Consider the following 15,897-nt stretch of genomic DNA (forward strand, 5'->3'; position numbering starts at 1 on the left):
ACAACCAACAGATGTCAACTAAAGAGGCCTCACCAGCATTCATAATGTAGCTTCTAGAGAAAAATGGAATTTATCATCTAGGAAACTCTACTTAAAAATGGATTTTGGGGAGGTTGCCTGTAGTTTTTCTTGACACTTGTGACAGATGAACTGAAAATGTGTGTTGGATCAAAAGAGCAAATGGCCTCCTTTCTTAGATGCTTTCTGATTCTGGCCGTGGCCCTTTCTCCTAGATTTGGCACAATAAGTGGATAAGACCTTGGGGATATTCATGAATGCTTGTAAAAAAAAAAAAAAAGATTTAAAGAGATTTTATACTTGTCTTTTTTCTTTTTGGGGGCCACATGTATCTGTTCACCATACGTTTTGGGGAACGGAATTATTGTGTATTTGGATTCGTGTATGATACTTCATGATTCACCCTTTTCAACTAGTTAAATGATGACAGAGTAAAGGAATAAATGCTTATATAACTTAAAGGGGGACGTTTGTTACTATATTAAAGACATCAGTCATTGCTTGTCCCTAACCTATATTCCCTTTTACAGACCCCATCCATAGCGCCTGTGGCAGGGGCCGCCATCCTCTCTGCCGTAGCTGGCTGACTGGCCACCTGGTCTGAGGACAGGCAGCCAGTGAGCTGGTGCAGAGGACTCTTTCTAGAAACAGACATGGCTGTCATTGGATGGTGGTTAGGATGTGGAATTGTAGGTGGTTTTGGACTATACACAGGGTGACAGTAGATGGTCTGGAGAGAGGGTGGTAGAAGGATAGAGAAAGTATACCCAGAAAAACAGAAACTTCCCTTGGAGCCCGCTGTGCTCCCTGTCTTTGGGAACTGTCAGGTACCTCTCTACTTCCCAGTGGGGGTTCTTTCTTTCTGGCAAACAGAAGAGCCTTGACTAAGCCAGTTAAACTTTTGGGGATGGGGCAGGGTAGTCAGGGGGAAATGGGAGTCATTTTAATTTTTCACTTCTAGAGTTAACCATTTCCCAAAAGATGTAGTTGTTAATGACAGATTTCTTTTTTCCTGTGAGGAAACAGGAAAGACAGGACAGATGATTAGACGATGAAATTACCCCATGAAAATATGTGAAGCGCTTAAAAAATCAGAATATGGGGGCGCCTGGGTGGCTCAGTTGGTTAAGCGTCTGCCTTCGGCTCAGGTTGTGATCCCGGGGTCCTGGGATCAAGCCCAGCATCAGGCTCTCTGCTTAGTGGGGAGCCTGCTTCTCCCTCTGCCTGCCACTCCCCCTGCTTGTGCTTTCTCTTTCTCTCTGGCAAATAAATAAATAAAATCTTAAAAAAAAATGCAGCATCTCAGGTCACCGGTGACCTGCCCAAAAAAAAAAAAAAATCAGGGGCGCCTGGGTGGCTCAGTTGTTAAGCGCCTGCCTTCAGCTCAGGTCATGATCCCAGGGTCCTGGGATCCAGCCCCGCGTCGGGCTCCCTGCTCGGCGGGGGGCCTGCTTCTCCCTCCCACACTCCCCCTGCTTGTGTTCCCTCTCTCACTGTGTCTCTCTCTGTCAAATAAATAAATAAAATCTTAAAAAAAAAAATCAGAATATGCCCTCCGTGGAATCTTTCTTGGGTGCCTTTTCTATGTCATTGTTTTCTAGGACACTTCCCTCAAGAAGGTTCAGTGGTACATGAACCTCTCATACTTTCTGAATTAATGTTATTATTTGGCTTTAAAAGAAAAATCAGCTATTGTCAGAATTCATATTCGTGATCACCCCAGTGCCTCATCAAATTGCTAATTACTACGTTAGGTAGGATTGGGAGGAGGAAGAATCATTCATTGAAGAAAGAAGTAAACTGATGCTAGATATTTAGGAGGCCGCTTTGTGCCAGCCCCGGACACTGAGAACCGCATGAAGAATGAGCCAGGGCTGGTCGCGGTCCTGAGCACCGTGCGTCCAGGTGCTGTCCTCCCCCACAGTCTCTCCCAGCTCAAGAGTCCCCTCACTCACTTCACACTATCCAGTTCTGTGGAAGGATCCCCCTGCTCCCCCCCCTCCCCCCCCCCCCCCGCCCCAATCCAGGAAACAAACAGCAGGTGACCTCCAAGTGCTCTTTCCTCCCTGCATAGCCCACAATGACTCTATGTCTGTTATCCCTTCTCTAGGGGTCTTGTTTGTCTCCTTGGCTTTTTAAACATTCCTGATTAATGAATAACTTGGATGGAATTTGGTTTACTTACATTCAGTAAGCTTCTTGCTGAATTCCTAATGATTAAGGATTCTTTGATCAAGGAATTTCATCTTACTTGAGTATTTGCTTCTTTACTGTGTTCCTCCACCTTCCCCCATTTTTTTTTGACTGAACTTTTTTGTACCAACAAGGTTTCTTGTAAGAGAGGCACAGCAGTTGGACTAAACATCAGGGGAGGGACAAAAAAGTTAATTTGTCAACTTGCTGTCACATCCAAGGATCAGTGTCTAAGGAGGTAGGAACTTGAGTAGCAGGAAGAAGTCAGTGTCCCAGGGACTTTGCACCTGCTTACCCCGCTCCTCAGGACTCTGCTTAGACATCTCCACACTTTCTCTAGCCATCTTTCTCTCTTTCTTTCTCTCTCTTTCTTTCTTTCTTTTAGATTTTAAAATTGTCTCTAATTCTTCAAGGCAAAAATGCATTTGTGTTTTTAGGATTTATGTTTAAGAGAAATTCTATTGAAGTGGTCAGGATCTTGGTCCAAATGGCAGAGAGCAGCAGACTCTTCTGGCGTGTTTGTGTACATCTATCTGGCCCTCCTCAGACTTAATGATCAGAGCCCTGAGTTGGGGGGGGTGGGGAACACCTGGGACACAGTGGGTAAGGTGGGTAAGGTGGAGAGCTTTAAATTAGGCTGGGCTGAAAAGTTTGATTTTCTTCCGTAGGAGGAGTGTTTGAAGACTTGAGCGGAGGAGTCAGATGTCAGAGCTGTCCTTCAGAAAGATAAATCAGGCAGTGATGTGTAGGGTGGGTTGAAGAGGAAAAGAGACAGCTGGGGGAGCGAGTCAGTAGCAGGCTAGGCAGAGATGGAGGCCAGGGGCAGCGGGGGTGGAGTGCAAAGGGTGAGAGAGGGGACGGATAGAATTGAGTGGCAGCTTGGTGGGAAGGGTATATTTGAGTCTGTGCTTAAGGAGGGTGGTGAAGCCACCATTAGTCTGTTTGGAAAGGTAAGGCCTGTAAAGATAGCAGGAGCTTAAGCCCTGAGAACACTGCAATGTTTAGGATTCTAAGAATTGAGTGCAATCGGGGGAAGGAGAAGTACGAGAGAATGGTGCCCCTTAAACCAGTTGGGAGACGGGACTCGAGGAGGAAGTGATTAGGTATGTCAGATGTTGCTAATACAGGTCAAGTGAGAGGAGGGCTGAGGTTCTGTTATTGCCATCATCCAGGTGGGAGACAGACGTAGGGTATGTAATTGCAGGCAAAGAAAGCATTCCAGCTTGGAAAGGAAGACAGGTGGCATTTGGGAGACCTTCCAGAGACCATTGGTGAAGCCCTAAAGTGAGTTTGTGTACTTATTTGCAAGCACCTAGGGAATGCGTGCTTGGTGCTGGCCCAGGTACGGTGTACAGATCATGTTATTAGAGTTACTTGATTGCAAGAAGCAAACAACTGAAGCTCTAGATTAACAGAACACAGGAAGAATTCATTATGAAGACTGGCGTGTAGAGGAGCCTGAGGAGGGACAGGAACAGGGCTGGTAGTGATTGTGCGCCTCCTCTGCATCTGTGTTGCTCCTGCTGCTGCTCAGAAAGCTGTGTCCAAGTTGTGAAGGGTCGCCAGCTCCAGCTTTCAAGTTCATGTCCCACTTCCAGACATGGACAGTCTGCCCCACCGACAGTCTCAGTGTCCACGTTATTGGGGGTAGAGTTTGTTGTGTCTGATTTGAGTTGGGTACCTCTTCCTGGTCTGGTCAGCTATGACTGGGGTCAGTGGTGGGGAGACAGGCTTGTGTCGTATAAACGTGCTGTCAGGGCTGGTGGATCACCCCAGAACAGGTTGGGAGGAGGAACCATGGGGGTAGCTCCTAGAAAAGGTGGTTTATAAGCTGAACAGATCGCTCCCCACCCAAAACAAATGTCCGAAATACCAATGAAGGCAAGGCACGGTCCCTACTTACAGTCTTGTAGGATAGAAAAATTGAAACGGATCAAGAGAACACAAGGGAGAGGGAGAGGGGTGGTCAGGAAGGTTTAGTGATGTGTCTTTAAGCTCTGATTTTATTTTTTATTTATTTTTTTTTTAAAGATTTTTTATTTATTTATTTGAGAGAGAGAGAATGAGAGAGAGCACGAGAGGGAAGAGGGTCAGAGGGAGAAGCAGACTCCCTGCTGAGCAGGGAGCCCGATGTGGGACTCGATCCTGGGACTCCAGGATCATGACCTGAGCTGAAGGCAGTCGCCCAACCAACTGAGCCACCCAGGCGCCCTAAGCTCTGATTTTAAGGTTGAGTGGTATTTCCTGGAAGGAGGAGGGAGAGGACAAAGAACGTTCAGACCTGAGGGGAAAAGTATGAGCAAGGGGACAAGTCTTAATTTTTGTATCTGGTTTTCTTACTTTTTAAAAATTTTATATAGACTCGGGGCACCTGGGTGGCTCAGTTGGTTAAGTGTCCGACTCTTGGTTTTGGGTGAGGTCATGATCTCATGGGTTGTGAGATGGAGCCCTGCGTCATTGTCCTTGTTGTCATTGTCATCGTTGGTGGGCTCCACACTCAGTGGTGGTGGTGGGGTCTGCTTGAAGATCCTCTCCCTCTGCTTCCCCCCCCCACTCACTCCTGCGTGCTCCCTTCCCCCCAAGTAAATAAATCTTTTAAAAAATTTTTTTAATCTTTAAAAATTTTTTAAGACTTGTCAAAATGAGAGTAAGTATAGCATCAGGGTAAGCCCCTGGGCTTGTCTAGTTGCTGGGTGTAACACTAACTGTTTGAACAACTTTGAGCTAGTTACTGACCTTTCTTTGCCTCGGATATCTTTTTTTATAATTTTACAGATTTTTTTCTAAAGATTTTATTTATTTATTTGTCAGAGAGAGCGCATGCACAAGCAGGGAGCGCGGCAGGCAGAGGGAGAAGCAGGCTTCTTGCTGAGCAGGGAGCCCAGTGTGGGACTCGATCCCAGGACCCTGGGGTCATGACCTGAGCTGAAGGCAGATGCTTAAACTGACTGAGCCACCCAGGCGCCCCTAACTTTACAGATTTAAAATTATAAGGAGTGACGACAGTTGATACCTCATTGGGTTACTGAGGGGTTAATCAGGTGATGCATAGAGTATTTAGCACTGTAACATCTGGCATATAAGTACATAATACATTTTAAGGTTGACTAAAAATAATTTAAGCTGTATCTTTTTTCCAGCTATATATATATATTTTAAGATTTTATTTATTTATTTGACAGAGCAGGAGAGAGAGTGAGAGAAAGCACAAACGGGGGAGGGGGCAAAGGCAGAGAGAGAAGCAGACTCCCCACTGAGCAGGGAGTCCAATGCCATGTGGGGCTCAATCCCAGGACCCTGAGATCATGACCTGAGTCGAAGTCAGACGCTTAACCATCTGAGCCACTTAGGCGCCCCTCCAGCTATACTTTTAAAATCTAGTTTGGTGACTTAGAATAAATCTGTTTAGTTATCCCTAACATAACAGTTACACTCATAAGGCTTACTCATTAAATGTTGTGACTTCACTGAATGACAGGCTCAGGGAGTGGAGCAGTGCCTGAGAGACCCCTGAGAGCCGCATGGACCACACCTTCCCGGGTGGTTACTGTATCAGCGAGCACACTGGCTGCCTAGTCAGCTAGAAGGGACCAAGAAGCAAGTCCTGTCCCTCTGGACCTTCTCAGTTGAGGATGTAGTGTTTTCCTCATTTGTTCCCCTTTTGGGAGGAAATATCCCCTAGTAGCTTTCTAAACTTTGTATGTCTTTATTCTGACCTTACAGTTGATCATTTTGTTGAGTGTGGAATTCTTCTTTGGAATTAGTTCAAGACATTGCTCTGTCTTCTTCCAGCGTTGCTGTTGGCAAGTTGGATGTCACTGACTGTGGGTCCTTTGCATATCGCCTGTTTTTCCATGTGGAAACTTGTAGGATCTTAACTGTGTCCCTGTTGTTCTGAAATACGACATGTCTGGAGAGCAGTCTCTTTCATCCATTACTCTGATCCTGGCCTGTCTTCTCAGTCTGGACAGGCCTCAGGCGGCTCTAGAAGGAAGTCATCAGCCACAAGAGGTGGCGTCCTGCTCGTGCCTCCACATTTCTTTATTGAACTTAAAGTGCTCTCACCGTACTGCTGCCGTTTATATACTTTTCGTATTGATGTATTTCCTTGATGGTTCCTCCAAAAACATATTGAATGTTTAGTGGTAACTACTGTGCTTGATGACAAAGTTGCTTTTTTATTGCAAAATTTGAGCTGTTCATCTAGGCAAAACCTAATTTGGGAGAAAGTTGGAGAGAGCTTTTCAGTGCTTATTGCATAATCAATACCGTTCTGTAAAAAATACAGCATTTCCAACATAACTCTTCTTTGAAAGATTTATTTTGTCCCATATAGAAACCACAGTGAAATGTCAAAAAAAAAAAAACAAAACAAAACTTTTAATGAACACAGGAATACAGGATAACTAAAAAAACAACTGAACATGTTTGGAAATTTATTACTTAGCAGTTAGGGTCAGCCAAAACTATTTCATGTAGGCACTATCACAAATGTTTAATTTTTTTTTTAAGATTTTATTTATTTGACAGAGAGCGAGACAGAGAGGGAACACAAGGAGGGGAAGTGGGAGAGGGAGAAGCAGGCTCCCCGCTGAGCAGGGAGCTCGATCTGGGGCTGAGTCCCAGGACCCCGGGATTATGACCTGAGCCGAAGGCAGACGCTTAACGACTGAGCCATCCAGGTGCCCCCACGAGTGTTTAAATCCCCTGGCATACCTTAATATATAGCTGGATTCACCCCACACTGTGATGGTTGAGAGAGCAGCTCCAGTATGTTCTTATATTTCTCAGGGCTTGAGAAAAAGTCAGTATAAATGTGAGATTCTTGATGTAACACTGTATGAAGTCGTTGCAGGCTGTGAGTTTGGACATCTGGCTGATATTGTTTACAGGCAGGTATAGGTTTTGTACGGAATCTTCAGTGTAGCACCTGAAGAGAGTCATCGAGGAACCTCTGGATGCACAGTGGAAGCAAGGCAGAGCCCCAGCTTGCTGTGAGAATGGGGTCATTGGAGACTTCCGTAGCTGTGGGGAGAGGTGTGCTTTCTGCTCGAGAGTGAGCCAGAGACTGTGTGCACAGCACGGTTTAGGACACTAGGTGGGTGATGAGTCTTCTGTGTGCTCGCTCAGATTCCAGTGCCCCTTTAATAGACATTAATGTTCTGCCAAAATAAAGTGACGGCACCCTCACACTGAGGCAGCTTGCAGTCCTCTACATCTTTTTTTTTTTTTTTTAAGATTTTATTTATTTGACAGACACAGCGAGAGAGGGAACACAAGCAGGGGGAGTGACAGAGGGAGAAGCAGGCTTCCCACAGAGCAGGGAGCCCAGTGCGGGGCTCGATCCCAAGACCCTGGGATCATGACCTGAGCCGAAGGCAGACGCTTAACGACTGAGCCACCGAGGCGCCCCGCAGTCCTCTACATCTTGATGTAAATCTGAATTTGGAGCCCAAACTGGATGGTTTGCTTTTCTGCCTCACATCCAGCTTGCAGCAGATATGGAAAAAGTTTCTTTTTTGGCCAGTAATTTGTGAGAAAAGTGTTTTGGCGTGAAGGTGAAGGCAGCTTACCATGGCAGCAGTTAGAGGCCTGTCGTGCACTGAGCTTTGTAAACACAGACGCGGCTCAGCCAAAGCCTGGGTGGACCTAACTGTCCGTAGCAGGGGAAGACGTGTGCCGTCCTTCTCTGCAGACACTGTTTACTTCTGTTGCTGTTGATCTTCTCTGGTACTCAGTAAGAAACGGTGCAGTCCACAGAAAGCGGCCTGTTGTCGAGAAAGAAAATCAGTGAAGCAGACTTGGAGGTGGGCCCGATGTGGGGACTGTTAGATGGGGCTTCAAAATGACTGTGGTGGCCATTGCTTTACATTGGAGTTCAGCAACAGAGCACTGCCTGGAAAACCCTCAAATATTGGGAAATTAAACACGCCAAAGATGACATCATAAGGGAAATTTGAAAATACTTTGATTTGAATGAAAGTGAAACAAACACCTCGGCGTTTGTGGGGCTTAGTGAGAGCGGTGCCACAGGGACTGTGGTGGAATGAAGTGCGTGCTGTAGAAACAAATGAGGTCTCGGCCAGTTAAGCTTCCGCTTTCTGATGCCAGAAGGCACATTGAACACAAAGCAAGCAGAAGGAAGAAACAATGAAGGTAAGAGGAGAAATCCGTGAAAGTGAAAACAGGTATCGCAGAGAAGATCAGTGACACTGAAAATTGGTGTTTTGAAAAGAACAAATGGATAAATCTCTAGCCAGCCTGAGAAAAAGAACACTGAAACACTGTCAAAAGGAGGAAAAAATTAAATACGAAAATTAAACATGAAATATTGATTCATCTGGTTTCCACAGTGGCCTTAGAAACAGTGCAGTCACTGATGGTGTCACTAAGTCACCAGCCCATGCTGTGCCCAGTTTCCTGGCTGGGGGCGGAGTTGAGAGTTCCCAAAACAGTAATTTCCTCCGATTGATCTGTAGGTAATCTCATCTTTTGTTAGATAAGGTCAAGGGCATTTTAAAAGAAAAATTTTTTAAAAGATTTTATTTATTTGAGAGAGAGGGAGAGGGAGCACGAGCAGGGGAGGGGCAGAGGGAGAAGCAGACTTCCCGCAGAGCAGGGAGCCCAGTGTGGGGCTCGATCCCAGGACCCTAGGACCATGACCTGAGCCAAAGGCAGATGCCCAAATGACTGAACCACGCAGGTGCCCTTATATTTACTTTTCATTGACCTTAATAGTCTTACCTTAACTTTTAATTTTGAATAGTTTTAATTTTGAAGCTACAGAAAGTCGAGAAAATAGGTCAGTGAACACTCTGTACCTTTTACCAAGTAGTTTGTAACTTTTGGGGGGTCCACATTTTCTCTGTCTCTCTCAGTGCTTTTGGTGAACCATTAGATTGTTGCAGATGTCATGATAATTTTATTCCTTACAACTCCAGCCTAATGTCCCAAGAACAAGGATATTCTTTTATGTTTCCACAATAGTATCATTATATCCCAGACTTGAACATGGGTTCAGTAATGCCTGATCCAGTCTACATTTAAGTTTCTTCAGTGTTCCCCCAAATGTCTTCATATTCTTTTTCACATTCAGGATTTAATCAAATTCATGTGTTGCGTGTTCGGTTATCATGGCTGCTCAGGCTCACCATATCTTGAGTCGTCCTCCCACCTTTTGTGCCTGTCACGACATTGACGTTTTTTAAGAGTTCAGGCCAATTTCTTGTAATGTCTCACATTCTGAATTTTTATAAATGTTTCCTCATGATTGGATTCAGACACAACATTTTTGGCAAAAATGCTCCATAGGTGACCAATTATTCCCATTTTATCATAAGATACCTAATGTTGATTTGTTCCATTCTTGGTAGTACTAGGTATAATCATTTGATGGTGGTGTCTGTCAGATAATAACTTTTCGTTTTTATAATTAGGAAATGATCCATGAGTGACACTTTTAGACCTTGTGAATATCTTATAACTTAACATACTTTAGCATCCGTTGGTGATCTTTGCCTCCTTGTGAATATCTTATAACTTAACATACTTTAGTATCCGTTGGTGATCTTTGCCTGCGTGTGTTTCTACTCTAGAGGCCCCCAAATAGTTTTTTAGGTCTGTCATTCCTTATACATCAATTTGTGTTCCTTTGCAAAGAAAAGCTTTACCTTTCCTCTTGTTTCTGTATTTTTTATTTGAGTGTTATTGTATGTGTGTGTTTTCAATAAGATATATTCCATTTCACCCTCAGATTTTCCTAAATTTGGATAGGGGACTCTTTCACATTATCATTTCACCTTCTTGTTCAGAACATCTTTGTAATAATACAGAATTATTCAGAAGTGAGAAGTTTATTTTGTTTCTTATAATCCGCCCAGTCCCTCATGCAGAACTCTGAAGGCTGGATATGTTCTGGAGCTCTGCCTTTTTGAGGGTTTAGAAAGATAAAGTGGTGTTGGGCGCCTGGGTGGCTCAGTTGGTTAAGCGACTGCCTTCGGCTCAGGTCATGATCCTGGAGTCCCGGGATCGAGTCCCGCATCGGGCTCCCTGCTCGGCAGGGAGTCTGCTTCGTCCTCTGACCCTAACCCCTCTCATGTGTTCTCTCTCTCTCAAATAAATAAATAAAATCTTTAAAAAAAAAAAAAAAAAAAAAAGATAAAGTGGTGTATTTATGATGCACACTGCCTTCAGCGGGGTTTATAATCAGACACCTTAAAGCCTCTGATAAAACAGACTGCCCACACTGAATGGGATGAGGACTAATGAATGCCCTTATGTCTGTTCTGCTCTGGTTTTGGGATCTCAGAATTGCAGGGAAGTAATGTTCTTTGTCTTAGGGTTATGTTGATACAGAAGAAATCATGCCCAGCAAGGGTACCTTTGCTTGATTCGAAATTTTAACGCAACCTGTAAAGGAATTCTTTAGATATATCTCAAGAGGATTCAGTTTTTAGATTTTAAAAAATAGTGAGTAATAATACTTATATGAATACTAGTATTTGATACTTAAAACCTCATGATGTAGTAGAATATGTATAAAGAAGTTCATCGCAGTAATATTTAATATTGCTAAATTAACAACGCTGTAGAGTCAAACATAGGCTCAGCTGATTTTTTAAAGATTTATTTATTTGAGGGGCGCCTGGGTGGCTCAGTTGGTTAAGCGACTGCCTTTGGCTCAGGTCATGATCCTGGAGTCCCGGGATCGAGTCCCGCATCAGGCTCCCTGCTCGGCAGGGAGTCTGCTTCTCCCTCTGACCATCCTCCCTCTCATGCTCTCTGTCTCTCATTCTCTCTCTCGCAAATAAATAAAATCTTAAAAAAAAAAAAAAATATTTATTTGAGAGAGAAAAAGAGTGCGTTCACACACTCGTGGGGGGAGGGGCAGAGGGAGAGAGAATCTCAAGCAGACTCCGTGCTGAGCGCGGAGCCTGATGAGCATGACCCTGACATCATGACCTGAGCTGAAATCAAGAGTCGGACACTTAACTGACTGAGGCACCCAGGAGCCCCTCAGCTGATTTTTTCAAGAGCCTTCAAAAGGTACGTTATCTTTGACGTAATAATTCCATTTTTGGAAATCTGCTCTGAGAATTTTAACTTATAGTCACCTTTGCTTTTGGGCATCTCAGCTGAGTGAGCCATGATGCCCACAGTCACTGAGTCCACCACACCTCCCTCATTTTCTTTTCAAGTGGCCTTTCCCACACTGGCACATGTCTTTCCCTCTGACCCCTAGAGCAGTGGTCAGCTGCATGCTCTGCCTCAGCTCTTTCCTCCCTGAGCCTTGGAGTCCTGTCCTGGCCGTTCACCTGTGGTGCAGGTTGTCCTGTGCATGTTTCCAGGACTTTGTGTGGATCACAGAGGCTTGAGTGAAACTAGCCCTTTTGATTTTTATTAGTTCAGCGTGTGTGGGTAGAGCCCCTCTCTCTTTTTTCCCCCTGTGTGCATCATAGGACAATGTCCCATGCTCTCCCCCCTTGCCTGTAAGACCCATGGGGGCAGCTAGACTGAGCATGCCTGATTTGGCTTGTGTTCTCAGTATCCAGCACACTGTCTTACTTCCTAGGCATTAAAATGTATTTGAGTGAGTAGATGGATGTTCAGGGGATTTGATCCATAGATCACTTAAATAAAGCCCACGTATCTTCAAAGACTAGTGTTTGAGGTGTAGCCAGAGGCAGCCTGAGACAGTGCTGGGAAGGAAGGGGTGTAGTGTGCAGCAGTCTGGTCCTTTTGTGAGGGAATGATCTGGAAGCTTTGCACCGTGTCAGCTTACACAGGTAGACTTGACTGCAGGAGACAGGAGGGCGGCACCGCAGGGCTCCTGCCTTCTAGCGAAGAGGAAGAGGGTTTCAAAGCAGCAGCATCAGGGTGGGTGAGGAGTAGTTCATTTGGATTATTAAAAATGTTTGGTTTGCTCATAAAATCGATGAGACATTTGTATTTACTCTGTGATTTGAATTTTACATATATTTTTTTAAGATTTTATTTATTTGACAGAGAGAGATAGTGAGAGCAGGAACACAAGCAGGGGGGAGTGGGAGAGGGAGAAAGCTTCCTGATGAGCAGGGAGCCCGATGAGGGGCTTGATCCCAGGACCCTGGGATCGTGACCTGAGCCAAAGGCAGAAGCTTAACGACTGAGCCACCCAGGCGCCCCTGAATTTTACATATTTTAAATTTATACTAGAATTGGCTGTGTAAACTGTTAACCTTTTTCTTGAGTTTTATGTCTGTATCTTCCCTCATCTTCCCCCAGCTTCCCATATGGATTGCTTTCTAAAAAGATGAGAGAAAAATACAGCATGTACATATGTCCCCCCCCCCCCCTTATTTCCACTTCTACAACAACACCCCTCCCTTGTAGCCAGGCTTCAGAGTAACCAGGGAGGGTTCTTTGCTGCCTGCCCTGAGAACCATCTTTTCTCACGTCTGGCCAGGCTCTGCCCCGCTCCCCCCTTGTGGACCCTAGACACCCGTCAGCCAGCCTCTGCAGTCTGTCTTCAGTCTGAAGATGCACCTTGCCTCTCCACTTACTTTTGCCTCCAGGAGGCAGAGTAGCATTGTGAAACTTAAGCTTTGGTTTTGTTAAATCCCCAGTTTCCTCATTTTCTACAAGGGTGATCCGTGCTTCTGGTTTTGGATCACATGAATGTGTGCTGCTCTGTGGGACAGTGGTCTTGTCCTCTGGGCTGGGTAGTCAGAAAAAGAGCCCCACTTGGGTCTGATTTTTAACCAGAAAAGAGTCCAGACAGCTGTACATGTGAATCCAGGCTGAGGCGGTTTGACAGTGGTCTCCACACCCTTTCTCCCACTGTGACCATGCCCATAGGAGCTGCATGGGAGACAAATGCTCATGGGGGGTTGGCTCCCCATTTTCTTCTTCCAAAGAAAAAGAATAGGGAACTTTAACTTTGTTTCATGCCTTAAGCCATAGACAGTTTAGGTATTTGAATTAGAGCAAACTATGATACATTTTTCCATTTTAATTTTTTCCCTCCTCTCTTGATGTGGCAAGTACCTGAAAGAATTTGTATTTGGAGATTGGGATAATTGTGACAACCAATTTGAAGAAGAAGCTCTTACCTGGGCTCATATTCTCTTCAGCAACATCTGGCGGTGTCTGGAGACAGTTTTGGTTGTCACACTGGGGAAGGGGGTGCTGCTGAATATCCCACAGTGGACAAGACAGCCCCCACCACAGAGAATGATCCACCCTAAAACTCCACAGTCATGCCGAAGTTAAGATTACCTGCTTAGTAATTCAGTGACAACATGGGTGTGCACTCCTAAGAGCTCCCCTCTGAGGGTTTGTGAAAGCCACTAGTTGGCCACCATTTGCTGATTAATCTCCAGCTTCCTCTTCCATACCCACTGATATGGGTGTTCTTTTAAGTACCTTTCATGGCATATTTTATTAAAGGAACCAGTTTAATGTGAACAATGTAGTGGCATTTAGCACGTTCACTGTGTTGTATAACCATCACCTCTATCTAGTTACAGGAGGTTTCCGTCTTCCCAAAGGGAGCCTTGTACCTGTTGAGCAGTATTCATCCCACAGACATGCACACAGGGCCCCTAGCAACCACCGCATTCTGTCTCTGTGGGTTTGCCTCTTTCATATAAATAGAATATTTCATAAAAATACCCCATTTAAATGGATATTTCATGCACATGGAATCATACCCTTTGTTATCTTTTGTGTCTGGCTTCTTCAGGTAGCCTAATGTTTTCAGGGACCATCCACACTGTAGTATGTGCCGGTGTTTCACTCCTTTTCATGACTGAGTAATATTCCATGGTGTGGCTGTGCCACCCTTTGTTTATCTGTTTATTTACTGGTGGACACTGAGCTCTTGCCACCTCTTGGCCATTGTGGTGAGGTGTGAGTACCGCTCTTCAGTTCTGGGGGTATATGCCTGGGAGTGGGCTTGCTGGATCATGTGGCAAATCTGTGTTTAACTTTTTGAAGAACCTCCATACTGTTTTCTTTCCACACTTACTTTTATTGACAAAAAGCTTGTGCTTGCTAATAACATTTGCAACATAATTCCAAAATAAAACTGTTTTGTTAAATAAATGCCTTAGAGTTTACAGTTCAACTGGGGGACATTTCAGCTTAATACCTCTCCTGACCTCCAGACTAGATGTGTGCCTGGGAGTTTTAGACGCACGAGATAATGAATCCATCAACAGGCAGGTGGTAATCTGTGAAACATCCAGAATGGGACTTTTCACACACAGTTTAATTTGGAGAGATCACAAAAGCCTATTTAAGTGTTTTGAAACTTAGTTTATGAGAAAGAACAAGCAGATATTCCAGAAAAAATCTAGAATTAAGTGTACTTTGGTTCTGGCTGCAGTACTGAGAGAGGAGAGTTGGGGGCTCTTCCGGGGGCCTCCTGGCCACCAGGGCTAGGGCTGGTGGTGGGAGTGGCCCAGGGGTGGGTTGCACGTGTGCCCCTATAGACCAGCCACACTTGGAAAGTGCCAGGCCTTCTTTTGAGGTTCAGATGCATTCCTTTACATGTCTAATGGCAGAGTCTGGGTAAGAGTACTTCAGAAGCTTCTTGAATTGCAGTGATTGTTTTTACTGTACTGTAATTTTTCTAGTAAGAGGATTCTAAGTATGCCTTCCCCACGGTACTGTTCATTTGGATTCAAGGTATTTTCCATGAGGCATTGCTAAGGATTTTTTAAAAAGAAATTGAGATCAGAGTTCTTTTCCACCCTGAAAAGCCAAATAGTAAGTGAAATGACTGGGGCAAGAAATGGTGACAGGGAAGGGATGGATTTATATGCTCCTTCAAATGTATGGAATGTTATTGGTCACAGCCCGAATGCAATGCATATATAGCTTTTTCTCTGTCTGTTGCAGACAACTTTTCATGCATTGGAGACCAGACCAGAAGCACTTCTGAATTAAGGTAATGTTGATGTAATTGATCCTTGTCAATTTTTAAAGCACAATGTTTACATTTCTTCAGGGTTTCTTATTTTAATAACCTGGTCTTTGTACAGTTTTGCCCATTTCTTTTTTAAGCCCATAGTTGGTTTTCAGAACAGATTGTTTCTGAGAAGCATGTTTTTTTGAAAGGCTCTGTCTAGTGTTCAGAAGGAAGAGATTATGGTTCACATTCTGGACAAGAGCAGAATTTCTCCAACTTTTTTCATTAGAAAGCAGGAGAGCCCTTTTATAAATCAGATCTTAGTTAGAATACCAGTAGATCGTGCAGATAAAGGTGAAGCCACATCATTCATAAGAAAATCCCTACAGGGGCTCCTGGGTGGCTCAGTCATTAAGCATCTGCCTTCGGCTCGGGTCATGATCCCGGGGTCCTGGGATCGAGCCCCACATCGGGCTCCCTGCTCGGTGGGAAGCCTGCTTCTCCCTCTCCCACTCCCCCTGCTTGTGTTCCCTCTCTCGCTGTGTCTCTCTCTGTCAAATAAATAAAATCTTAAAAAAAAGAAAAAGAAAAGAAAAGAAAATCCCCACAAATTTGTGTGAAGTGGGAGTGATAAAGCAAATGTATCACAGAGCCAGGGGTCAGTGAATCTGGTTGAGGGTACAGTTCTTTGTGTAATTGTTACAACTCTGTAAGTTGAAAGAATTTTTTTGTAAAGCTGTTATTTATTTGAGAGAAGGGAGAGCGCGTGAGTGCATGTGCACAGGGAGAGAAGA

At 44.5% G+C, this 15,897-nt stretch overlaps 1 protein-coding gene across 3 annotated transcripts in view; it reads left to right on the forward strand.

Annotated features, from left to right (window-relative positions):
- The window catches only part of GNB1 (G protein subunit beta 1), a 96,147-nt gene that overhangs the window by 29,167 nt on the left and 51,083 nt on the right, over nt 1–15,897 (forward strand). For 2 of the 3 annotated variants that reach the window (XM_036089665.2, XM_036089662.2), the window contains exon 2: nt 15,094–15,142. The exons of the other annotated variant lie outside the window; for it this stretch is intronic. The gene's annotated coding sequence lies outside the window, so the exon portion shown is untranslated. The remainder of the gene's footprint in view (nt 1–15,093; nt 15,143–15,897) is intronic. 3 annotated transcript variants of the gene reach the window in all.

The sequence above is a fragment of the Halichoerus grypus genome, chromosome 5, assembly GCF_964656455.1.
Source record: "Halichoerus grypus chromosome 5, mHalGry1.hap1.1, whole genome shotgun sequence".
In the NCBI taxonomy this organism is placed as follows: domain Eukaryota; kingdom Metazoa; phylum Chordata; class Mammalia; order Carnivora; family Phocidae; genus Halichoerus; species Halichoerus grypus.